At 38.6% G+C, this 26,849-nt stretch overlaps 1 protein-coding gene and 1 pseudogene across 3 annotated transcripts in view; one reads left to right on the top strand and one right to left on the bottom strand.

The window, feature by feature from the left end:
- Positions 1-26,849, top strand: part of LOC103545303 (ral guanine nucleotide dissociation stimulator-like) — a 254,438-nt gene that overhangs the window by 36,502 nt on the left and 191,087 nt on the right. The window lies entirely within an intron of this gene.
- Positions 25,163-26,100, bottom strand: LOC139079451 (olfactory receptor 5AL1-like; annotated as a pseudogene).

Here is a 26,849-nt window from a genome sequence, read left to right as displayed (position 1 = left end):
CACAGAATTCAGTCTGCATGATTGTAGACATACCTCCTTGGGATGCATTTAAAATAGATAAGGCTATTCTATTTTGAAGGACAGCCTTTCTCATGAAAGACATTTCAGTATTTAATAAGACTATTCTTGCTTAACTATCCTTAAGGGCTTTGAGTAAATTTAGTCAGGGCTTCTATATGTGATATAACATCTTCTAGTCCCAAAGAAGGAACAAATATAGCCATTAGGTGCTCATATCAGTGGAACACTCAATGAGCCCATCTGGCCTTAAGGAGAGAAAGATGGCAACAGTTGTTAATTCAGAGTGAATCCTTCCCTTCATTGAAGGGAAATCCAGGGTGCAGCATCCCACCCATCTGGGCAGTAGTCAAGGCCATATGTTTGTTCTGCATAACACTTGAGTTACATTAGGATCCACCCAATAAATGCCTGAGCTTCAAGACCAGTCTGATCCAAACCAATCACTTTCTTTAAGCATGATAGTATTCTGAAAACCTTAAATGAAACAATTATAAAATGAGTATATATTTAAGTATTGTAGGGGTTTAAATGAGGAAATATAAGGTTGGGAATATAGGCCTGGTCCAGAGACTTGGGACAACTGCCTACAACAGATGTTGTCTTCTACTCATCCTGGTTGGGAGGTGTTTGTCTTGGTCAGTCGAAGGCAGGTGTCAGAAACAGGAGTTGAAATCCACTCACACAGTGGAGACTTTTCAAATGAGAAATGTGAATCCATGAGTCTATGCCATTTAATTTTCCAGTGCATGGATTGTGTAAAAGTACCTGTTATAATTCTTTCCAACAGGACTGCAGAGGGTATTTTACCTGATGCCTCTTCATGTAAATAAAATCTCCAGGTTGTCGTCCATGATATTTAAGGCCTTTGTCTCCAGGCAGTGCTCTGTGAAAGGAATCAGCTACCAATCTTTCACTTCTTTTAAGCACCTCAATGAGACCCTGACAACAAAGTAATAGATCTCCCTTAAGCAAAGTTGCTTCATTTATTTCCTCATCTAATTGCATAGGCCATCCTACTGTTACCTCAGAAGGAGACAGCTGATGTTTCCCAGACAGTGTAGATCCAAGATTGAGAAGTACCAGCAGAAAGGATATGAGAGATTAAAAGCTTCTCAAAGCTTTGCCAAGTGAGTTTTGATGATACCTTTAGTTAAAATATTGCATTATTGGCCAAATGTCACAAATAGATTTAATTATTTGTGTGGTGTAATGATTTCACTGGTCACTGAATAACTCAGTAGGAATTCCGCAAACAGGAATTATCCTTTCCAGTAATTTATCTACTGCTAGAGGCATCACTCTTCTGCAAGGAAAAGCCTCAACCCAATGTGAGAACACACAGATAATTACTAAGAGGTGGCATTTGAATAAAGCTCAATTACCATACCTCAAAGGGTCCCTAAGGAAGGGGAAAGTGACCTTCCAACCCATGACAGATTTCCTGGGATTACGTTTAGGACATATAGTACAATGAGCATATGCTTTATGAGCCACTGTGGGAGAAATTTCCAAAAATATTGTTTTCCCCATAGAATCATCTTTTCATGTCCCCAATGGGTAATTGATGTATGTGCTGATGCAGTGACAATTGTGTTGCAATAGGCACTATGCTTTGCTATCAGGCTGGAACCACATCTGCATGGTGGTGTCAACAATTCCACCTTTTTTTGCTATATAGCTTTCTTTTCTTCTGTGGTGATTTCTTGAGCCTGTAGAAGGAAATCTTTCACTGGGCTACCAGGGTTAACAGAGGGTAGTGGACATTCTTGAAGCTTGAGAGGATACCCAGCCTGGCAATATCTCTGCTCATGTTTTAAGTAAGGTCCATCTGTAAACCAAATTAGATGATAAAATGAAATCATGGTTATTTTCCTTCTGTGGTGCTGGAAGTAAAGTAGCAGGGTTAAGATAATGAATAGCGTTTGCTATGCAATATAGTCCAAGAAGGTTTATCATCAATGTACTTCACAATGCTTTCCATTTAATCCACCTTAAAACCAAATAAACTTAGTTTAGTATTTCCCTCTGTATAGGAAGAGAGAATGAATTCTTTGAGAAGTCCCAGGAAACTGTATTTTAAGAGACAGAAAACCAAATTAAAATTTTGTACCAGCTTATTTTGATATTAAAATTTATTTACTTAATTAAGCTTATTCCAATCTTAGCCAGCTTGACCATGCATAAAACTCTTTTCTAAATGCTCTTTTTTCACAAACCTTCTATAACTTTCTTTTGTATTCAGACTTTGTCCTATGCTTTCCCTCTTTTTTCTTGACAAAATGCCTTTCCATTTCACATATAAATAAATCCCATATAAATATATAGTTTGCTGAAAGCACATTTCATTTTCCTTGCATATTAAGATATTTACCTTATTATTTTAGTAGTTTTATTTACTTGTATTAATAAGAATTTTTAACACTTAGAAATCTTAATCTCTAGTGAAAAATAAGAAGTAAACAATTATGTACTGTCTTTTACATTAGCATTCTGTGCCTTGGCAGATTTATAAATACTTTACATAATTTCCAGAAACATATGCTACTCCATAGTATGAACTTTCAATAAAACATAAGGCATGTTTACTGATAGATCCAAACATCTTACTTTCTCTCTAATAAGAAGGCAAAAGTGATAAACTTAGACTTGTTTGGCATTAATACTTCTGTATTTTAACTTATTTGAAAATAATCTAGATATTTATTGACTTTTCCATCATATAATTTAACCTAGCAAAACTCTAACGTTTTAAGTTACCAAAGAGATTTTAGAAGCTATTTTAAGTAAATATGCCCTAAAATGTAATTATTACTAAAGAGTTTATCTGTAAACTGTTATCTCATTGACATCTACCTAAATTATTTCCTCGCAAAAATTGTTTAGATTATCCACAAAAACTTCATGAGACATTAGAAAAGATCAGCTATCATTCTGCTATTTTTACTAACAAGATTTTTGTTTTTTTAAAGATTGGTGCTGACCTAACATCTGTTGCCAGTTTTTTATTCTTCTCCCCAAAGGCCCCCAGTACATAGCTGTATTTTCCAGTTGTAGTTCCTTCTAGTTTTGCTATGTGGGACTCCACCTCAGCATGGCTTGATGAGTGGTGCAAGGTCCACACCCCAAAGGAGATCCTGGGTAGCTGAAGTGGAGTGTGTGAATTTAACCACTGGGCCATGGGGCTGGCCCCCATGCTAACAAGTTTTGTAGCAGAGATAACATCAGCTAATTTGATTAATGACCCATGAGGAATGAAGGTTACATGTCTGCATCATATCCAGCACCGATTACTCTGAAGACATGCTTCTTTCAAACTAAACTTAAGATTTCATTTGCCAAAGGTTATTTTTTATCCCATTAACTTGAAAGACATTTGGGTTAGTTTCTATTACATTTATATAAGCACTTACTTTAAGGCAATTAAATAGAGCTCTTTCAGAAATCACATCCTCTAGAGATAGAAAAATATCACATATACAACATACATAGACACAAATAAACACACAGAAAGAAGCAAGAAAGATTTTACAGCCTCTGTTTTTAAAATTTTCCTTAGATATTCAGGCAAGGATGCTTTCTGAACAGTCTACATCTCCAAAACCTTCTTCCCCACCCCTTATTTTTTCAGTTTTAGGAATCTGGGATGGTCTAGATACTAGCTCCCTGAGAGATCACAAGTTTTTGAGATAAAGAGATGTTATTTACTTATCAAAAGACAGATACACCCATCCATTTGTATGATCCTTAATTTCCTTCTTTAACTCTGAATGCTTAGCTTTTTTTCTAACCAGTTTTCTTTTACTGGAGGATTGGCCCTGAGCTAACATGTATTGTCAATCTTCCTCTTGTTTTTCCTCCCCAAAGCCCCAGCAAGTAGTTGTATATCCAAGTTGTAAGTCATTCTAGTTCTTCTATGTGGGACGCCGCACAGCATGGCTTGATGAGCAGTGTGTAGATCCACACCCAGGATCCAAACTGGTGAACACCAGGCTGCTGAAGCAGAGCACGTGAAATTAAGCACTTGGCCACAGGACCAGCCCCTGTGTACTTAGTTTTATCTTAATTTAGGGAAGAAAGTCTAAAAAAATTCCTATCAGTCTTTGAATATCAGCTTCCAATTTGGTCAAATTTCTCATCACAAGTTCTTAAATCCTTTCAAATATCTTGTCAGGTTTCAGTGGGGACAAACAGCAACTGTTCCTTGCAGCATTAAACAACTCCACTACTTTTTTCATTTTAGTTTCCCATTGACTGTTTAAGGGTAGTAGCTTATCAAGAAATCTTTCAGAATCTCATATTGGGTCCACCTATGAAGGTAGATTACATGAGTGCTTGTAAAGTCATGACTTAACAAGTGCACTTCTTAGATGATCTTATCTAATTAGAACATTGCTTCCACTTGCCAATATACAAGCTTTGGAGGCTCAAAGGGACCACAAAGTAGCCACTGTAATTTTAAATTATCCCAGCTTATCTTGATCTAAAGACCCAACCATTTACAGTTATCTCTGCTTTGTTAGGTACTTGCAAGTATATTTTCTGCACGTATCATGTGTGAAGCCAGCCAGAGCTCCAGGGGGAGGAGGCCTGTTTGGGAGACTGATTTTCCATTTTTTGTTTAGTTTCCTTTTACTATAAAGTCTGAACAATTTCTTAGGACAGAGTAATTGGTCAGAAGTGTGTTGCTTGTGAGTGCCGCTCCCTAAAAATGTCATGAACATTCTCTTATGTGTCTCAGTTTCTCTGGCCAGCAGACTAAAACTACCACGGGGGTTCAGAGTGTGTGGATATCCAATCCTCATGTGCACATCCCTGGATGAGCTATCAGTTAATTAAAGTGCATGATCACAATGGAATTCCCTATGGGACTGCTGTGCATCACGAGGCTCAAGCTCAGACACTCCCACTAGGTTCTCAGTCACCTGAGAATTCCTTTGACTGGGTGGAGCTGGTATCCTTCTTTTCGGAGCTGACTGAGCTTTCAGTCTCTCATTTTGCTATTAAGCAATTCATTTAGATACTATGGACAAGTTCTTTCCAATTTAAAGGCAAATTTAAAAGGTCAGCTTGTCCCATTCATTCCAAAAGTCCCCCTAGGTTCCTATGCCCAAGTACATTCCTGCTAGTTTTCTCTTACTGATGCAGGGTTGGCGAGATGAAGAGTTAAAAGAAAGATTCCTTGGACTCTCAAGGTCTGGTAGTAGTGCTCTTTTATTTAGAGAATTGTATGGAGTAGCATGGGGACAGGACCCATGGGCAGTCAGAGCTGTTGCATAGGGACAGGACCCATGGGCAGGAGGAGCTGCTGTGTGGGGACGGGAACCATGGAGAGGAGGAGCTGCTGCTGCTGCTGCTGCAAACATGGGTTGAGAGTAGGGGTAAATTTAAGGCATAGGTATGTGAGTTATCTCTTTACAAGACAAAGGAAAGAACATGTGAAAAATGTTGTTAAAATGGTATCAGGGCAGGTGGGGTCTGGTTATTGGGTGGTCCTATAACTTTTAGATAAGAATCAAACCAGCTTAAGTAAATGGCAGAAGTCACCACCTTAAATATTATCTTTAGCTAAAGACAAAGGAGGATGTTATTGGTGGTGGGGGGTCAGTTTCATGAGGGTACCAGACAGTAAACAACTTAAGTCCTTGCCTTCCCCATGAAGAGTTTCCAGAGATAAGGCCATCCCCACTTCCTCCTGGTGCACAAAGGGAGACACCCCCACAGATGGAGACTTACTTCACAAATGCAAATGTCTCTCATCAAAGGGCAAGAAAACTCCACTCCTCAGAGCCTCCTTCTCTTCTGCAGTGTTTTAAAGTAACCAGCCTGAAATAGTCCTCATCATTACCTGGGAAATGTACCAGTACCCCCTTGAGAAGTCTAGTATTAAGACTTGAAACAGATCAAGTAAAAGTCAAGATCTATGACTTAAATAAGGAGGTCCAGCCTTTAGGAGAAACTCACTGAGTGCATTTGAAGAGCGCCTTGGAGCCAGAGGGTCTCAATGGGCCTATATGGTACCAAGCACCAGTTCAAAGGTGGTCTCCAGTGGGTTTCTCTGTAATCCTCCCACTACACCAAGAAAGGTCAATGCAAAATAATCAATAGCTGTTCTATAGATAAGAGAGAGAACATGAGTTTTACTTGAGCCAGAGTGAAGATTATAACTGGGAAGAACTTTTTCAGAAAGGAAGAAAACGTTCTGGAGAAGCATGGTTTTCAGTACAGTCTTATATCATTTTAGAACAAAGAACATACATTAAAAACACCCAGGATACATATTCATCAAAGTTTCATAGACAAATTCCACTGCAAATTAGCAGGTCAACATGACCCTGATGTCAAGAAAGGGGCTAATATGGGCATTACCAATAGGGTGTTACCATTAGGGCTTAGGAGGGGAAGTATGCATTCTTATCTTAAGAGAATGCATTCTTTACTTTAATGGTTAAAGCACATGTATGATGTATATTTGATAGACCATAAGGCAAGCTTTGTTAGTTCAAGCCAAGTCAGTTTTGGACCCAAATAGTTGCCCCATTTACCTCAGTGTGTGAAAATCTCTTGTCTGCACTGTGGGGCATCAAAATTGGCCACCTCAAAATGTGTCTCTTTGGCTTGGTTTTAAAGACAAAAGGCTCTGAAAAAAACTTTGACCTTCTCCCTAACTGCCTAAAAGAATGTAAGAGAAAAGGCCTGTCCCCAGGATAGCGCATCAACATAGATAACTCTGAGTTTCCATAGAATGTGAGGGTCCTTGCTAAGCCCAACTTGTCTACCAAACATGTGCTTCTCCATCCGTATGAATTGCCTTCCTGGTCTTGCCTTTGAAGCCTCAAACCACTACCCCCAACATCCTCCTTTGTCTTTAGCTGAAGATGATATTTAAGATGACAGCTCCAGCCATTCTGGCTGAGTTACCCAGTTTTCCTGGGTTTCTCCCATGTATACGCATTATAATGTTTTGTTTGATTTTCTTCTGTTGTTCTGACTCCTGTCAGTTTAATTCTTAGGCCAGCCAGAAGGACCTAAATAGGGTAGAGGAATTCTCTTCCTTCCCTACAGCACCATGGGCAGGGGTGGTGCTGGGGGAAGTTGCAGCCTGGCCTCTCCCTGCATGTCCCCACCAACATAAAGCCCTTCTGCCCCCATGGTCACCCCCAGAGCCCCCATCTCCTATGTCCCCAATCCTAGTGTCCCTTCCTCATCCACACTCCCAGTGAATCCCCCCACCCCATGCCCATCTCCCCAGAGTCCTTATCTCCCTCACATTCCCACCCCAAGTACCCCCTTCCCCACCCTCAACTCTGGAACACCTGTCTTCCCCACCCACGGCACCCCTCCCCCACCCCTACCCTCAGAGTCACCCTCTCCATCCTCATTGACTACATTCCCCTGATTATCCCTCCCGCCTTGGAATGAATGTGTCAAGCACCCAGGAGGGCCAGGTTCTGCACTTACAGTGGCATGGTGTTGATGCCTCACTTTACAGATTGGGAAACTGAGTCTGCAAGATTTGATGTAACTTACCCAGGCTTGTGCACAGGAAGTCTGGACCCAGATGTGACCTCCTGCAGTCCCTCCTTCTGCTCTTTGGCACCAGAGGCACTTTGGTGTGCCCAGAGCCTGTGGAGGCTGGCCTATCAGAATCTGAGCTCTCTCATTCTTCCCTCCCTCCCTTGGACAGGGGTCTCTGCCCTGAAACTCTCAGCCCAGGCTCTGCTTCTGATGCCCCTGGGGGAGCAGCTTCCTGGAGTCCTTTCCTGGGATTGGACTAGTGGGTCTGGGTCGCTCAGGAACCTGCACTTCCAGGGTCTTGGGGTGGTTTCTCAGTGCAGTGTGTGGACACAGAGTCTGCATAGAGTTAGCTGTCAGTGCCGGAAAATACTGGTTTTTCAGATAAATCAGATCTTTGTCAGTTTATGAATCTGCCCACTGGATGCCCCTCTGGGTGTGCTTTGAGGAAAATGTCTCAGAACAGACTCCACATGGTCACTATTTGGAAAGTTAAGTCACTGGTCTTGGGATAAAGCTGTCCCACTCTCCAGGTGGTCCTGTCCTTCAGATGGGCAGGGCCTACCTCCCTTCTGCCCATCCCAGCCACCTGGAAAGTCACAGGACTGAAGGCCCTGAGGTTAGACCTCAGACCTCAGACTTGATGCCTGTGTTGGGTCCTCAGTGACCCTCCTTGGGGATCATTCTGGAGGGCCTGAAACAGAGTGTGTGGCATGGAAGGCACTGGCCTGGTCAGATGGAGACTAATCTTGGGTTCTAGTCCTACCACAGATTCACTGTGTGACCTAAGCAAGTGGTTTACCCACACTGGGCCTCTGTTTCCTTGCCTGTAAAAGGGATACACACTTTCTGTTGCTCAGCGTTGTTCTTTTTTCCTTAATAACATATCTCAGAGATAATTTCCTATTGGAGCAGAAGAATCCCTATTCTTCCTCATGGTGGCAGAGAAATCTATTTATTTGGCTTATCCTCTCATTTAGGTTGTCTCAGTCTTTTGCTACTACAGACAAGGCTGAAAAAAGTCCCTTTGTCCCTCCAGGAAGGGGAGAGTGCTGCCAGAGTGTGGGTCCCTGGGTGGTGTCTGTCGGGAGCTGGAGAGGCTTGTCTGGGGAGGGGTTGTTCTGGTTGGGTGGGTGACATTTTCCCTGAAGAGGGACAGGCTGGCAGGAGGTGGGAAGGCTCCCCCTGACAATGCAGAGACTCCTGAGTGGCTGCAGAGAACAGTGTCAGACAGGCGTGAACCAGACAAGACTGTGGGATCCTGGAAGAATCTGGAGCCTTTCCCTAAGCATGATGGAGGCCCTGAAAGGAGCTTATGCAACTGGAGTAATTTGCATTTTAGAAGATGGCAGGGCTGTATGGAGAGTGGTTGGCCTGTTAGTCTCATTTTCCTCTTCCCACCTCATGCCTTTACCCCCATTTTACAGACAAAATCACTGAGATTTGTTAATCCAGCCTCTTCAGCTCCCAATCCTATGACCTTTCTTCTCTTCCCAAAGATCTGATCAATTCCCATCCAGCATCTTATTCTTCTAGCTTGTAGCTCACAAAAATATCCAGCTCCAGACACACCCCAAACACAGCAGAAAATGAAGATTTTCCTGTTTTCCCCTTTTACTTTGCTTTGGAATACATTTGCCCTCTAAGAGTCTATCTGTTTTCTTCCATGCTTTGTGAGCTCATATTCTGTTATTTTTTTGCTGGTCACCACATTAGAGAAGACAAATCAGTGGGTTATCCAATCGGGCCATGTTTTCACTGCTCTCCATTCATTTTCTCAATCAACAAACATTCATTGCACACATGCTGTGTGTAAGGCACTGTGTTAGACCTCGGGCCTCTTCTCCTTAAATTTTCCCTTGAGCTCTGATGTGCAATACGAATGAATGTCACTTCCCTTCAGACTCCTTTCATCACCAGCTTTGTGGGGGTGGCATTTGCTGCCAGTCTCCGGCTAAAGCAAAACTCCTCAGGGCAATTGATCTTGAGCAGCTTATTATGGAGAAACGAAATGATCATCTGCTGATTCCCAGAGGGTTTGGGAGGGCAGAGATTGCTGGGCTCTAGAAAGGCTGTTGATGTGAATCTCCTAGCTAGGTGTCAAAGACCAGTCTATGGCACATGGCCGCGAGATCACGACAGCTTCCTCAGTGGATATTGGTTATCTAGACTGTGACATCCAGTTACTTTTCATCTTCAGCCCTTGTTTGGGCTTGTGAGGCTGAATCTTGATGTCTGGACCTTGGATTCGTGAGAAAGACAGCTCACTCAGATACTAAGGAGGAACAGAAAGACCAGGTTAGTTCAACAACAGTTGATCACGCTGAATATACGCAGCTGTGGTTAGCAAAGCTTATCTCAAAGTTTTTGCTCCAGGGAGCACTTTTTAACTTCTTCATTCTCAGTTTCAGTACTTCATCTTATGTTCAACCAAAGAAACAGCAGCCAAGGGTAATTTTGACCATACGTGATTTATTTATTTATTTATTTATTGAGGAAGATTAGCCTTGAGCTAACTACTGCCAGTCCTCCTCTTTTTGCTGAGGAAGCCTGGCCCTGAGCTAACATCTGTGCTCATCTTCCTCGACTTTATATGTGGGATGCCTACCACAGCATGGCGTGCCAAGTGGTGCCATGTCCACACACAGGATCCAAACTGGGGAACCCCGGGCCTCCAAGAAGCGGAACATTCGAACTTAACCACTGTGCCACTGGGCCGACCCCTGACTGTATGTGATTTAACATAACTATTAAGACAGATATTAAGACAAACTTAAATAACAAAGTAAAATGAATAATATTCACACATAACACTGCTTAATGCCTGTTTGCCTCATGCACCAGCCTGATGCCCCCATGAGAGTACCTGCTTCCTGGGAGACACCAGTGTCCGCAGTCACAGTGTATGGAGGTCCCATACCCCTGCCACCCCTTTTTCTCTTTCTCTCAGGTAACTCACATTTACTGGACCCATATTTTCTAATGGACAGAGAAAGCCCTACAAGTCTTCTGTCCTAATAGAACCCAAACTCCCCACCTGAAGCTGCACTCAGCCCACACTCAGCTGCCCCCGTGGACTCATGCTATATGATGCTGTACACGTTCATGCAGTTTCTCTGGATTTTCTTCTTTAGTGTGTGCTTTGGCAAGAACACAAATCTATTGTTCTTAGATTCCTGTAGAACTAGAAGATTACTTTAGGACTTTGCCCATCCACCCCACCCCTCCTCTCCTGCAGGCCTATTTCTTTCAAACAGCTCTACCCTTAGTTGGTCCCTCCTAGCCCCTTAGTCTTCTCAGAAGTTAAAACAGAGTCTGTGCATACATGAATCTTCTGTCCTTCCCCAGCTGAGTCCCCTGGGTTGAGTTGGCCACCCGGCATCCTCCCAGCATGTGCCATGTAGTTATTATAACCAGGTCGGGGGTGGGGGGAGGCAGGAGGGGGAACCATACCCTGAAGCCCAGTCATCAACAAATCTTCCCACTGATAGTGATGCCAATTTCCAAACAGCTTCTTTATTCAAAACTGCAGGTCTCAAAAGTCCCTATTTCCCAGCAACATAGATACATTTAATAATATATATATATATTATTAAATTGTCTTGTATATCTCAACTAAAGCAATTCTTTTTCTCCCCCCAAACAAGAATCCCATTCTAACTATGAATTCCATATCACATTACCAACATAACCTGCAGAATAGTAAAGTATAAAAGGTTTTTCTAAATTCATTTTTTAAGGAGCATACATACCACCTATACCACGTAATCTTTGTTCATTCATTTTGAATTTCACACTGTTTCTACCAATCTTTCTACATATGAGCCTCTTTCAAATTCACTACATGTTATTCTATCATAACATAATAATTAAGATATCTTGTTTAATCAACTATCTTGTTTGCGGGAGCTCTTGAAATGCATCTGTTTACACTAATCTTGTATATAAGACATTTCTATAATTTCCCTCTACTACAGGATTTAGCCCAAATTCATTAGTGTGACCCACAGTGCTCTACGAGACCATGGTCCTGACTGTCTTTCTAACTTCTGCTTTTTCCCTCCTTGTCCACCATACAATTGTTCTCCTTCATTGATCATGGCTGTACTTTTTGTCTCTGTACATTGTGTGTCACTGAAATGCTTTCATGCAGCCTTTCCTCCCTTTATAACATCTAAGTCTTTCTCATCCTTCTAGTTCAGGCTCAAAAGTTAACATCGTGGTAGGATTTTCACCAAATTTGCTCAATCTTCTCTTTACCTGATCCCCCAAATGGGAAAAAAGAATGTTGATGGATTATTTCTCAGTACACTCTGTGCTTCCTTGTGTCACTGTTACATTTTTCGTGCTGTATTCTAATACGTATTTTCACATCTGTCTCCCTTGAGCTGCCTGACGGGCAGGGACTTTGACAGAGTCACACCTTTAACTCCAGTGTTGCGCACAGAGTGGCAACACGGGTTATTGTTTTTAATATTTTCAGTAAATAGTGGACTAATTTGACCAAAATTGTCTAAAAGAAAAGCAGCAACATAGTAGAATATTATCATGTTCATTACACTTGTAAGCTAAAAATTGTATTTCTTTAGTGCTTTTTTTATTTGAATACTTTAAATGGATTTCTTAGTTCAATACACACAAAACTAATAGATCTCATGTTATTATATGTAGATTATTCTCCATTGTGGTTTTTACATTTCTAGCATGTAGGGTGCCGTTTTGATGAAATTTTATTATTGCAATTCATTGATTTCCTTGGGTTTTGCTAATCACATTATTTGTGAAATGTTTTTGTTTCTTCCTTTTAAAAACTACACCTGTTGTATTTCCTTTGTGCAGATTTGCTCACCTCTATAATGATACTTTTAGTAGAGATGTACTGATATCCCAAGCCCCAAACTGATACAGCTACTTACAAATTTTTAACATTTTTACCTGCTTACTAAATAAATTATTATACAATAAAACTTTTTATTATGAAAATTTTCAAACATATACAAAATTGGAAGAATTGGCATAATCCCTCTATAATAGTTTCCCAGCTTCAATGTGTCCATTCAAGGTCAGACATATTTCATCCATACTTCTTGCCCCACCCACTGAGCCCAGAGTTATTTTGAAGTAAATCCCAGATTACACATCATTTCTTTTGTTGCTGTTCTCCAGGCAAAGACCACCAGAAACAAATCTCTAGTCAAAGTTGTGTTGCTGTTGCTTGTTTCAACAAGGGAGATTGTCAACTGTGGAAAACAGAAGCGTCTCAGTGAGAGGTCTTAGGACCGGGCTTGCTACAGGATTTCCACCGGTGTGTTTATTAGGGTAGTGTTCAACAAAGCATGGATGCACTCTGGATGGGTGTGGTTTCAGACAGTGGCATCATTTTTATGATTCAGTACCTTAATGGTTCTCATGTAGAATGTAGACAAATTGGAGGAGAGCTGAAGCTTTAATTGGAGAGGAAGCAATGTCCTTCATATTAGCCAGGTGAAAAGGATGTTTGACCATTTTTTTTAATTTAATTAATTTATTTGTTTATTTTCAGATGTGCATCATAATATATTTCAAATTCTGTGTAGATAACATCATGTTCACCACCCGAAAACTAATTATAGTCCATCCCCTCACATGTGAGCTTAATCACTCCTTTTGCCCTCCCTCCTCCCCCCTTCCCCTATGGTAACCACCAATCCAATCTCCAATGCTATGTGTTTGTTTTTCATTGTTTTAATCTTCTACTTATAAGTGAGATCATACGGTATTTAACTTTCTCCCTCTGACTTATTTTACTCAGCATAATACCCTCAAGGTCCATCCATGTTGTCACAAACGGCTGGATTTCATCATGGTTTAGACAGTGTTCTTGATTTTGTCTCTGCTTTGACATCAGTACTGAGTGATCCTGTTTTTTTCGTGCTTCATCACCACTGCCAAGTAAAGTTCTCTCATGTTGGTATTTTGTGAAATTATTGATACTCTATAACAGAATTCTACAGCTTAGCTTTTAGTGCCAGACCAGATCCCAGCAGACAGTTGACAAGAGAAGTTTTCCCTTCCTCACATCCACACATACTTCACTTCAAACATGTAATTTTGATCACGTGAATGAAATGTAAACAGTTAATATTTTACATAGATAGCAAAGATCCATACACCTTGCAGAGCATTTCCTCATTTCTAAGAATAGCACTCTTGGCCATCCTTTAAGTACTGACTTAAGTGTTTCATATTTTGAAAGGTCTTGGAATGTAGCCACCCTCACTTAAATACATACAGGTGATCTTTCTTTCTAATGAATTCCCAACATATTTAGTTATCAAGAAAAAGTGGGGTTAATTGCAATGGAGTTAAAGAATTATTGGTTAGATTTGTGAGAATCTATGCACATAATTCAAATGAAGAGACATGAACAACCAAGAAATAGTGAGGCACTTAGAATTTAACAACAGTGCAATCTGATCATCACCTGAAGGGCTTGAAGGACATAGAAAAAATTAGGACCCCAATGAGAGCAGGGCTACAGATGAGAAGCTGCCTGGACAGAGCCGGGTAGAGGCACACATCTACTGCCAGAGACATGATGCCAAAGCAAGGAGAGAGCAGCAGCAGGGACAAAGAATCCTCCTTCTCCTTTCACCATCTGGTCTCCTGTCACAACTTCCTACTGGCTGCATTCAACTGGATCTAGCCATCAAGCATGCCTGGGAGATGCAGTCAGTATGCCCATGCTTGGAGCAGAACAGGGATGAGAAACGTAAATTAGTGATCGTGTCTCTGGAGTCAGTCAAAACATGGCCCCTCCACTTAACTCAGTGTGTGACCTTGAGCAAGGTGCCGGATCTTCCTGTCTTTCAGTTCAGTTTCCTCCTCTGTAAATAGCAATAATGAAAGTACTTATGCCACAAGATTGTTATGAGGGTTAAATGTGCTAATATATAGCACATTTAGTAATATATATATAGAATATATAGAATGCTAGGAGTGTGCCTGGCACAGTATGGGTGACCCTAAATAAGCATTTGTGGATATTATTGTTATTAAATACTCTGATACTCTTTTATTCACTCAGCTGGAAAGTGAGAGAGGAAATTATATAAGGCTGAGGAGCCTTCCTCTCCCCATCTGTTTAATTGATCATGTTAGGCTGGATGACCTCGAATGTCTAGAATGGGGGTGATGCAAATAAGTAGTTGTAAGACCTTGGGAAATTGAAGGCAAGGGTTAGAACACAATTCTTGCCATCTGATGGTAGTTTGTGTTTGTGTGTGCTCGTAACATATTTTTCAGTGTACTTAGTTGGTAAATTGTATATGTTTATTTAACAGATATTTATTTAATATGTTTTTTTTTTGTTTTAAATTCAGGAACTGAGCGAGATAGGCATGATCTCTGTCTCATGGAGCTTACAATCTGTTGGGAGAGATACTTAAAATAACTACATAAGGGAGCATATGATCATGAACTGTGATCATTCCTTCTAAGTAGAGGTACATGGTGATTAGAATATATAGAGGAACCCAACATACCTCAAGTCTCAGTAAAACATCCCTTAGAAAATGATACTTAGTTTAAATTCTCAAGTAAAGATTGACAAAAGGGATGGGAGTTAGGGACGTCATTTAAGAGAGAAAGAACAATATAGTGAGTTTTGTGGCAGGAGGAAACTTACAAGCAGACTTGACATAAAACTAGTATGGTTAAAACAAAAGTGGTTTAGAAAGAGAGGGCAAGGCAAGCTAGAGAGGAAAACTTGGGTGAGATCATGCAGAATCCTGCTATTGTAGGGAATTTGAGAATTAAATTTGAGATTCATTAATAACTGAACTTCTGAGCACAGAAAAGGATCTAGAACAGAGTGAGGAACCAAAAATAATAACAGCAAAAAGTAGAGGCTGAAACTGAAATCAGTGAAGCAAGAGATAAAAAAGAAAATACGATCCCCAGCAAAATCCCAATGACATTTTTTTACAATCCTAAGATCCATATGGATCTACAAAGGACTCTAATGGCAAAAACAACCCTCATGCAGAAGAAGAAAATTAAACTCTCATCTTATACTCTATGCAGAAATCACCTCAAAATGAATTTTAGACTTAAATGTAAGACCTGGAACCGTAAAACTCTTAAAAGAAAGCACAGGGGAAAATCGTCATGGCATTGGGCTTGTCAATGATTTCTGGATGTGATATCAAAAGCACATGCAACAAAATCAAAATTAGACACATGGAACTATATCAACCTGAAAAGCTTCTGCATAGCAAAGAAAACAATCAACAGAGTGAAAGGTAGCTAACAAAATGGGAGAAAATATTTGAAACCATATATCTGGCAAGGGGATAGTTCCAAAACATATAAGGGACTCCTACAACTCAATAGTGAAAATAAATAAATACCCCAATTACAAAGCAGGCTAAGAACTTGAATAGACCTTTTTCCAAAGAAGACCACAAATGGCCAACAGATATATGAAAGCATGGTCGACATCACTAGTTATCGGGAAAATGCAAATCAAAACAACAAATTTGTTATTACCTTACACCAGTTAGGGTGTCTATTATTTATACATATTTAAAAAAAGATATATGTTGGCGATGAGGCAGAGAAATTGGAACACTTATACATGGTGGGTGGAAATATAAAGTGGGGCAGCCACTATGGAAAACATTATGAAGGTTCCTCGAAAAATTAAAAATAAAGCCACCATATGGTTCAGAAATCCCACTTCTGGGCATCTACCCAAAGTAATGGAAATCAGAGTCTGTAAAAGACATCGTCTCTCCCCGGCTCATTGCAGAATTACTCACAGTCGCTAAGGAATGGAAACTATGGAAATGTCCACCAATGGAGGAATGGACAAAGAAAATATATATACATACATACTACATATAGGTATGTATACAAATATATATACAAATGTAAATGTATGTACAAGATGTATATGCATACAGTAGAATGTCATTCAGGCTTAAAAAAGAAGGACATCCTGCCCCATGTGACAAAATGGATGAACCTGGAGGACATTATGCTAAGTGAAACAAGCCAGTCATAGAAGTACAAATATGGCATGATTCCACTTATATGAGGTATCTAAAACAGTCTAGAGATTTATGGAGAGATATATAGATAGACAGATAGATACAAATAGAGAGATCTATAGAGAGAAAGAGTTCTAGAGATCTGTTGTACAACATTTTGTATGTAATGTGCACTAAAAAATTTGTTAAAAGGTATATCTCACATTGTGTTCTTACTACAATTAAGAAAGAAAAAAATAAAGTGTGGTATCACAAATGACGAGGAGAGACCATGTACAGCATTTTCAAATTTCAGAGGAAATCCAATTAATACTTGAAAAAATATTCACTGTACTTATCCATAGTATGATAGTCAGATAAGCTAGAAAGGACTGGCTTCCATGGTGGAGGGAGAAGCTGGATTGGAAAGGGTAAAGGTCATGAGAAATTGGAAGCAGTAGACAGCTTTTACAAGAATTTTGGCTACTGCTGTGAGTTGTGTTTTACACACACACTCATATCTACTCTTAGAAACTTATGAAGAGACTGGATTTCACCACTAATATTGACACATCCCCTTCTTGTGTAGATTCACCAAGATGGAATCTGAAACTGTGACAGAAGCAGCTCTGTTTTTCAGGTAGGTTTTTGAAGTATTTTGATTTATTTATACTTCTAATTTATCTAACTTTTTAAGCAAATATCTTTTCAACACATACCATAGAGTTTACCGAGTCCATTATGTACATTAAGTCATTCAATACTCACAAAAACATGAAAGATGTACCATTTTTACTTGATTTTACAACTGAAGAAATTGAGAATTAAAAAGAATATGCATATTCTTGAGTAAATAACTCAGAATTTAACTGCTGGTCTTTTCCTTTCAGGAAACTTGAGTTCTTATGCAAAAGAACCAGGGTTTATGGTCTCTTCACGCTGTTTCCAGTAGTCTAGCCTATCTCTGCTCTCATGCAAATTGTCTGAATGGGACACTGGAAGAATGCTTTTTTCCGGCATATAATTAAAATAATTTTTTAAAACCTGCAATATAATTTGTCCAGCTCATCTTACTTTGAGAGAAACAGGGAAGGAAATAGTACAGCTTTCAGGTACCTCTAGAGGTTCAAGTCAAGATATCTCTAGGGGTCCAAAAGGATCTAGAACAATTAAACCCCCAAAGAACTTCAGAGTGAGCCAGTGGGAGCCAGGATCATCGCTAGGCAGGTGAGCCATGTGGCGGCTGTGCACAGAGTCCGTGGCCAACCCTCCACCCATAAGCAAGCTTCGTGTTAGAAACCCGTCTCCTCGGTAAGCTGTGGTATTAAATGGAGTCAGTCTGCTTTTAGCGATAACACTGGTAACATGCTGACTGCATTTCTTACTTTCATACTCTGCTTTTCAGTACTTTCGAAAGGATATCTATTTGTACTTAAAATTCTACTACACCCGCCTCCAATTCTCTCTCTCACTTACACATATGCACTTCTTAAATGACCTCATATTGAGTTAACCATGTGATCTCCTAGAATACACACACAGACACACACAATTTGGAATTTTATTCTTGTAACTATAAAGTTCTATAGATTCTTTATACCATACTAGTAAAATATTTCTGTTTGAGTTATAATCACAGTTTTGATGAATAAGCATTAAATATACAATTAACTTTCCTTTGACATTTGTCTTATTATGAGATGAGAGTGTCTCGATGAAAGGAATTATATACATGTCCAAACTGTTTAAAACACTGAATGTTTTTGCGTCTTGGAGCAAGGAATCATAAGCTTCCAGATGAGTGAGAAATATTTTCTTTTGTAAAGTGGAAAAATGGTGGATTTTGAAAATGGAAGCCAAAAAAAATCAAAAACAAAACAAGAGCATAGGTGCTGTCTCAGGCAAATCATTTTCAGGAAGGAACAGACATGGAAATGGAAGAACCGAACATTAATTTTCTTAAAAGTATTCTTGCCCTCATAACGCTTGGTGAGTCTTTTCATATGAACATGAACAGGCATACTCCAATTTGAATTCCATTGGTGTGGTGGAGTCATGTACTCAACTAATACAGCTGTAGGTTAGGCAAACAAAAATAAAATAGAAATAAATAAGTTTGAAAGTATGGCTGAGCTCTGCTTGTCATTCTAACCATTGAATTTGTTCTGTAGACTCCTGGTTCTCAAATATGGTGTACATTGGAACCTCCTGGGGAACTTTAAAAATACTGAAGCCTGGGTGCCACCCAGACCTACTGATAAATCTAGCAGGGGGTGCCTGGGCATTGAGATGTTAAAAACTCCATAGATGATTCCAATGTGCAGTGAAATTTGAGACAAAACTCACATTAGGAAAGATGAAGTGAAACAAGAAACAGCAGTGCTTATTAAGGAAATCTTTGGGTAAAATGTGTCAATGATTTTAAGGATTTTTCTTCAAAATTGACAGAGGTATGGAAATGACTGAATAAATGGTGATACTGTGGGATGGCGATGCCTCAGAACAGCCTACAGAAACTAATTGGAGCCTGTGAAGAAAAATTCCTTTAAAACAATTAGAGGAATTGATAAAATATTCTAGAGGTCTATAAGCTAGATGCAAAATCATGACTGCTGTATTTTATGAGCACTTAGACTTTCAGAGGTAATTTTGTCTCTATATGACTTTTAAGTTTATTGAATTTTGAAATCCCTTGTGAGATAAATGATTTGCAAATATTTTCTCCCAGATGGTGGGTTGTCTTTTCATTTTGTTCATGGTTTCATTTCCTTTGCAGAAGCTTTTTAGTGTGATCTAATCCCTTTTTTTAACTTTTTCTTTTGTTTCCCTTGCACAAGTAGATATGGTATTTGAAAAGATGTTGCTAAGATCAATGTCAAAAAGTGCACTGCCTATATTTTCTTCTAGGAGTTTTACAATTTCAGGTCTTAAATTCAAATCTTTAATCTATTTTGAGTTAATTTTTGTGTATGGTGCAAGATAATGGTTTACTTTCATTCTGTTGCATGTGCCTGTCCATTTTTCCCAACACCTGTTTGTTGAAAAGACCTTCCTTTCCCCAGTGTATGTTCTTGGCTCCTTTGTTGAAGATTAAGTGTCCACAGATGTGTGGTTTTATTTCTGGGCTTTCATTGTTCCACTGATCTGTCTGTCTGCTTTTGTGACAGTACCATGCTGTTTTGATTACTATAGGTTTGTAGCATATTTTGAAGTCAGGGATTGTGATGCCTCCAGCTTTGTTCTTTGTTCTCAAGATTGCTTTGGCTATTTGGGGTCTTCTGTTGTTCCACATAAATTTTATGAATCTTTAACCTTCATTCTATTTCTGTGAAGAATGCCGTTCTGTTTTGATTCTGATTGGGATTGCATTGAATCTGTACATTGCTTTAGGTAGTATGAACATTTTAACTATGTTTATTCTTCTGACTCATGAGCATGGAATATCTTTCCATTTCTTTATACCTTCTTCAATTTCTTTGAATAATGTCTTATAGTTTTCAGTGAACAGGGCTTTCACCTCTTTGGTTAAGTTTATTCCTAGATATTTTATTCTTATTGTTGTGATTGTAAATGGAATTGAATTGTTGATTTCTCTTTCTGCTACTTCCTTGTTAGTGTATACAAATGGAACTGGTGTTTTCAAATTGGTTTTATACCTTGAAACTTTGCTGTAGTTCTTGTTATTTCTAATAGTTTTCTGGTGTATTCTTTAGGGTTTTCTATATATAGAATCATGTCATGTGCAAACAGTGAGAGTTTCACTTCTTCCTTTCCAATATAGATTCTTTTTATTTCTTTTTCTTGTCTAATTGCTCTGGCAAAAAGCTCCAGTACTATGTTGAATACAAGTGGTGATAGTGGGCACACTTGTCTTGTTCCTGTTCTCAGAGGGCTGGCTTTTACTTATTCACCATTAAGCATGATGCTGGCTGTGGGCTTGTCATATATGGCATTTATTATTCTGAGATACTTTCTATACTGGTTTTATTGAGAATTTTTATCATAAATGGATGTTGCATCTACTCAAATGCTTTCTCTGCATCTATTGAGATGATCAAGGGATTCTTATTCCCTATTTTGTTTGTGTGGTGTATCAAATTGATTGATTTGCAGATGACGAACATCCCTGCATCCCTGGAATAAATCTCAGTTGATCGTGGTGTATGATCCTTTTAATATATTTGGTTTGCCAATATTTTGTTGAGGATTTTTGCATCTGTGTTCATCAGCAATATTGGCCTGTAATTTTCCTTCTTTGTGTTGTCCTTGTCTGGTTTAGGTATCAGGCTGATGTTGGCTTCATAAAATGAGTTAGGAAGCATTCCATCTTATTCCATTTTTTGGAATAGTTTGAGAAGGATAGGTATTAAATCTTCTTTGAATGTTTGGTGGAATTCTCCAGATAAGCCATATGGTCCTGGTCCTTTGTTTTTTGAGAAGTTTTTGATTACCATTTCAATCTCTTATGATTGGTCTATTCATTTTCTCTATTTCTTCTTGATTCAGTTTTGGGAGTTTGAAAGAGTCTAAGAATTTACCCATTTCTTCTAGGTGATACAATTTGTGGGTACATAGTTTTTCATACTATTCCCTTATAATCTTTTGTATTTCTGAAGTATCTGTTGTAATTTCTCCTCTTTCATTTCTAGTTTTATTTATTTGAGGCTTCTCTCTTTTTTTCTTAGTGAGTCTGGCTAAGGGTTTGTCAATTTTGTTTGTCTTCTCAAAGAACCAGTCCTTAGTTTCACCAATCCTTTCTACTATTTTAAGTCTCTATTTTATTTCTGCTCTGATTTTTATTATTTCCTCTTTGTGCCGACATTGGGCTTTGTTTATTCTTCTTTTTCTAGTTCTGTTAGGTGCATTTTATGATTACTTATTTGAGATTTTTCTTCCTTGTTGAGGTGGACCTGTATTGCTATGAATTTCCCTCTTATGACCACTTTTGCTGCATCCAAAAGAGTTAGTGTTGTATTTTCATTTTCATTTGTCTCCAGGTATTTTTTAATTTCCTCTTTGATTTCTTCATTGATCCAATGGTTGTTCGATAGCATGTTGTTTAGTCTCCATATGTTTCTGACTTTCCCATTTTTTTTCTTGTAGTTGATTTCTAGTTTCATAGCAGTGTGGTCAGCAAACATGGTTGGGATGATTTCAATCTTCTTAAATTTATTGAGGCTTGCCTTGTTTCCCAACATATGGTGTATCTTTGAGAATTATCCATGTGTACTTGAGAAGAATGTGTATTCTGCATGTTTGGATGGAATGTTCTCCATATATCTTTTAAGTATTTCTGATCAAGAGTTTCATTTAAATGTCCTATTTCCTTATTGACTTTTTATCTGGATGATCTGTCCACTGATGAAAGTGGTGTTTAGGCCCCCTACTAATATTGTGTTGGTGTTAATTTCTCCCTTTAAGTCTGTTAATAATTGCTTTATGTACCATGGTGCTCTTGTGTTAGGTGCATATATATTAATGTGTTATGTCCTCTAGTTGGAAAGTCCATTTTATCATTATATACTGCCCTTCTTTTTAACTTGAAGTCTGCATTGTCTGATATAAGTATGACAACACCTGCTTTCTTTTGCTTGCCATTAATTTGGGGTGTCATCTTCCATCCCTTCACTCTAAGCCTATCGTTGTCTTTAGAGCTGAGAAATCTTTCCTGCATGTAGCATATTGTTGAATCTTGTTTTTTAGTCCATCCAGCTACTTTCTGCCTTTTGATTGGAGAAACTCCATTTACATTTAGAGTGATTACTGATATATGAGGGCTTAATATTGTCTTTTTATCTCTCGTTTTCTGGTTGTTCTATGTGTCCATTGTTTCTCTTCCTTTTTATCTCTGTCATTTCATTTTGGTTGCTTTCTGAGGAAGTTTTATCACTTTTCTTTTTTTTTGTGTATTATGACTCTGCTGATTTTCTGTTTAGTGGTTGCCATGAGGTTTGCATAAAAGACCTCATAGATGAAATAGTCCATTTTCTCATAGCCTCTTATCTCCATTAACCTAAAGAGATTCGTTCCTTTTCCTCTCTCCTTCTGAGTTATTGTTGTTAAAAATTATTCTGTTTTTAATGTTGTGAGTTGTTGAGGTGTTATCATTACTTTTGTTGCATTCTTTCCCTTTATAAGTTGTAATTGAGTCTTTGCCTCCTTGTTCTGATAGAGAGCTGCAGTTTTCTGATTATGTCTATTTATCTCCTTTCTGAGAGCTTTGTAGACTTTTGCCTTTTCATTTCCCTTGTGAGGGCATCTTTGTTATTTCTTGTAGGGGAGCTCTAGTGGCAATGAACTCCCTCAGCTTCTGTTTATCTGAGAAAGCTTTTATTTCTCCGTTGTGTCTGAAGGAAAGTTTCACTGGGTACAGTATTCTTAGCTGAAAATTTGTGTCTTTCAGTATTTTGAATATGTCATTCCATTCTCTCCTAGCTTGTAGATTTTATGCAAAGAAATCTGCTGAAAGCCTGATAGGAGTTCCTTTGTAGTTTATTTTCCTCTTCCTTGCTGCTCTTTATACTTTTTCTTTGTCATTGACTTTTGCCATTTTTACTGTTATGTGCCTTGGAAAAGGTCTTTTAGCATTGATGTAATCAGGCATTCTATTAGCTTCATTTATCTGTAAATCTGGACCACCCCCAGGTTTGGGAAGTTCTCAGCTATTATTTCTTTGAACAAGCTATCTGCTCGTTTCTCCCTCACTTCCCCCTCCTGAAGACCTATAATCCTTGTGTTGCTTTTCCTAATTGAGCAAGATATTTCTTGAAGAATTCCTTCATTTTAAAAAAATCTTAGTTCTGTCACCTCCCCATCTGTAGAATTTCTATATTTTTATCCTCATAATTATTCTTTCCTCCATAACATCAGCTGTATTTCTTAATGTTTCTAGATAATCTTTCATTTGATTAATTGTGCTTTTCATATCCAGAATTTCTGCTTATTTTTTTTTTATAGTTTCAGTCTCTTTGGTGCAGAGATTCATTTTATTCCTGAGCTCTGTGAATTGTCTTTCCATGCACTCTTGTAAATCATTGAGTTTCTTTATGACAGCTATTTTGAATTCTCTGTCATTTAGTTTGTAAATTTCTGTGTCTTCAGGATTGGGTTATGGAGAATTGTCATTTTCCTTCTGGTCTGAATTGTTGCTGCAGTTTCTCATGGTGTTTGATGAACCAATCTTTTGTCAGGACATTTGTGGTAGTGTTAGGTTGCATATTCGACCTGTTATTTCTCGGTGGAAGCAGGAGCAGAGTTCTGCCCCAACCCTGTCTGCTGGAAGCAGTGGGGGTACAATGGGCACTTGCCCCAGGCTCGGATGCATTCAAGCACTTGAGTGGATTGTGCTTGGTGGGCTCCCCCTCCACACTGGGGAAGCAATCATGAGTAGGCTAAGGGCTGCCATCACCTCCTCCTACAGCCACCCTGTTGCATGTCCTCACATTGGGGCACTTTCACCAGGCTGGGAAGTATTCATGTGTATGCACAGGGCTACCAGGGGAGAGAAGGAATTGCTCATCATTCTCTGCCACTTCTTGGGGGGTTCAGTCAAGCCACCCTCAGATATATAGCTGTGTGTCTCTCAGGCATCCTGTGGTGCTTGTGGGCTTCCTCCATTGGTCAGTTAATGTCCATTTAGTTGTAGTTCAAAAGAGGGAGAGACAAAAGGAAGAGCTCACTCCTCCATGTTCCTGACATCACCAAAAGATGATTATTTTAATAGCAGTAAAAAAAGATTCAGTTTAAAATATGATCATAGACACACCCACAAATAAATTTAAAAGAACTTATTGCTTTAAAGATCACAGTAAAATGACTCCTCAGCTTTGTATTTTCATTTTATTGATTTAAAATGAAACACATCATGCTGCCAACCGTTTCTAAAAGGCTATTACCCCATTGCCTGAAGCCAAATGAGAGGGATCCTGGATCCAAAAACAATGTTAATAATGAAGTGTAATAGTCCACATTTCTGAAGTACTTGCCCTATGCTAGGAACAGTGTCTTTGATATTTGTAATGTTATTTAATATTCACAATGAGGCCAAGAGAAAGAAACTATTATTGCCTTTTGCTGATGAGGAAACCAAGAGACAGAAATGTGAAATAATTTACTATTGACATTAGCTACTATGTGGAAAAGCTAAAATTGTTACCCAAACTGTGTGAATGTAGACCCCATGTTCCTAAACACACACTTATGTAGGATAGGCAGTGAGTTATAATGGTGTGAAATGGCTCCGATGAAATAAATACAAGATACCAGATGTTGATTGATTATGTTGATCTATTTCAGTACTACCCAAATTTCTCAGTATGGCTCAGAATTCAGATAAAGCCTCTATTTCCCAATTTCTGTTTCTTTAATTATGAAGAAGAAGTTGTGGTCAAACAGGATTCAGATCTCTCTCTCTCCTCTTTTACAATTCAACTACTCATAAGATAAAACACGTCTTTCATGTGGAAATCACTGAGAATGAAAAAGTTGGTGAGACATATTCTTGAGTGAATATGAGCACTCTAAGTGAGGAATTTGGCTCTGTCATTTATCAGCATTGTGATTCTAGATAAGACACAACTCAAAGTCCCCTGTTCTCTCCCTGTCCAATAAGTTTTCAGTTATTTCATATCCAAACACAACTTTTCTTTAATTCCTTTCAATGCAATTTTTACTTCCTGGTTTCTCAAACTATAGATCAATGGATGTCATATGGGAATCACTACCACATAAAACACAGAAACACATTTATTTGTGTTCAGACAATGGCTTGAATTGGGAAGTAGGTGCATAAAAATGATTGTTCTTTAAAATATTGTGATAGAGTTCAGGTGAGAAGTACAGGTAGAAAAAGCTTTCTATCTTCCTTCAGCAGAATGGATCCTCAGAATGGCAAACAGGATGAAGACTTAAGAAATTATCACAATCAGTAGAGAGCAAAGTGTATTGAATACTGCAATCATTAGTAACATTTGCTCTTTGATATGAGTGTCAGAACAGGCTAAAGCAATCAAGGGAACATCATCCAAGTAGAAGTGGCTGACTACAGGAGCCACAAAAAGACAAGTGGGATGTTGCCACTGTCTGGACAAGACCCATAGTGAATCCATAAATATATGTGCCAACAATCATTCCATAACAGATTGTTCTAGGCACGAGAATGACATAGAGTAAAGGGTTGCAGATGGCAACATTCTGATCGTATGCCATGATTGCAAGCAAACACAGTTCTCAAACTGCAAATTTGATTAAGCAGAACACCTGAATGGCACACGAATAAACTGTTATACATTTAACTTCACACAGAAAATGCACCAAGGTGTTTGGGGTTACAGATGAAGTGACAGAAAAATCAACAGAGGCCAGATGGCTCAGAAAAAAATACATGGGTGTGTGAAGGCAAGGACTGATTTGGATTAGCAAATCAAACCAAGATTATCCATGACACTAGCTAAATAGATCACTAGGAATACACCAGAGAGAAGGCTTGAAGCTCTGGATCATTTGTGAGTCCCAAAAGTATAAACTTAGGCACTGCTGAATAGTTGCCTTGGGCTATGGAACAGATTTGAACGTGTTTTAGATTTTAAGACCCACCAGAGCACATATTCTGTGTGTTTTTGTCTCCACTGGCGATACTCAAGATGTTAGGGGCTGGTTCTGACACAGCATGATTTTATGTTGAACACAAGCAAAGAAGAATCTTCATGTTACTTCTGGTTTCAGAATGAAGTGATTTGTTCTAGGCACAAACTGCAAAGCATGAAACTCTGGAGATTTATAAAGATAGAAAAATAATATTTTGTCTAAAATTTTAGATTATTGAATAATCCATCCCATATCTATTTTTATTAAGAAAAATAAAGATTGAGAGTTATTTGAACACAGATAAAAATAATGTTTTAAATTGTTGGAATACTTTAAAAATTATAACAATTCCTTTGAAAATTTTTAATTAACAAGAAACAATAAATTAAAAAATTCATTCCAGAAGAAATAATATGGGGTTATAAACAAAGTTTTGAATACTGATGATCTCTATATCAAATATTCAGGATGATTTTTATTGTACTTTTTCCCTTACTTACTTTGATTCCTATTTTTTCTTCTATTGTTATGTAGTTTTTGTGAATTAAAGGGAGGAAAAAACCCTTAGGAATGTGGATAGTCTTGCTTTTTTTGAAACAAGCATAACAGGATTAAAAATACATTAAGTGATTCAGAAAATACATGTATCATGAACCTTCAAACATCCAAATGCAAAGCAGGAGAAGAAAAAAAATTCTAGGATGAGTTTGGAGAAATACA

This window comes from Equus przewalskii, chromosome 25 (assembly GCF_037783145.1).
Source record: "Equus przewalskii isolate Varuska chromosome 25, EquPr2, whole genome shotgun sequence".
Lineage (NCBI taxonomy): Eukaryota > Metazoa > Chordata > Mammalia > Perissodactyla > Equidae > Equus > Equus przewalskii.
The sequence above is the reverse complement of the archived record's forward strand: the minus strand, read 5'-3'. Positions and strand labels throughout refer to the sequence as shown.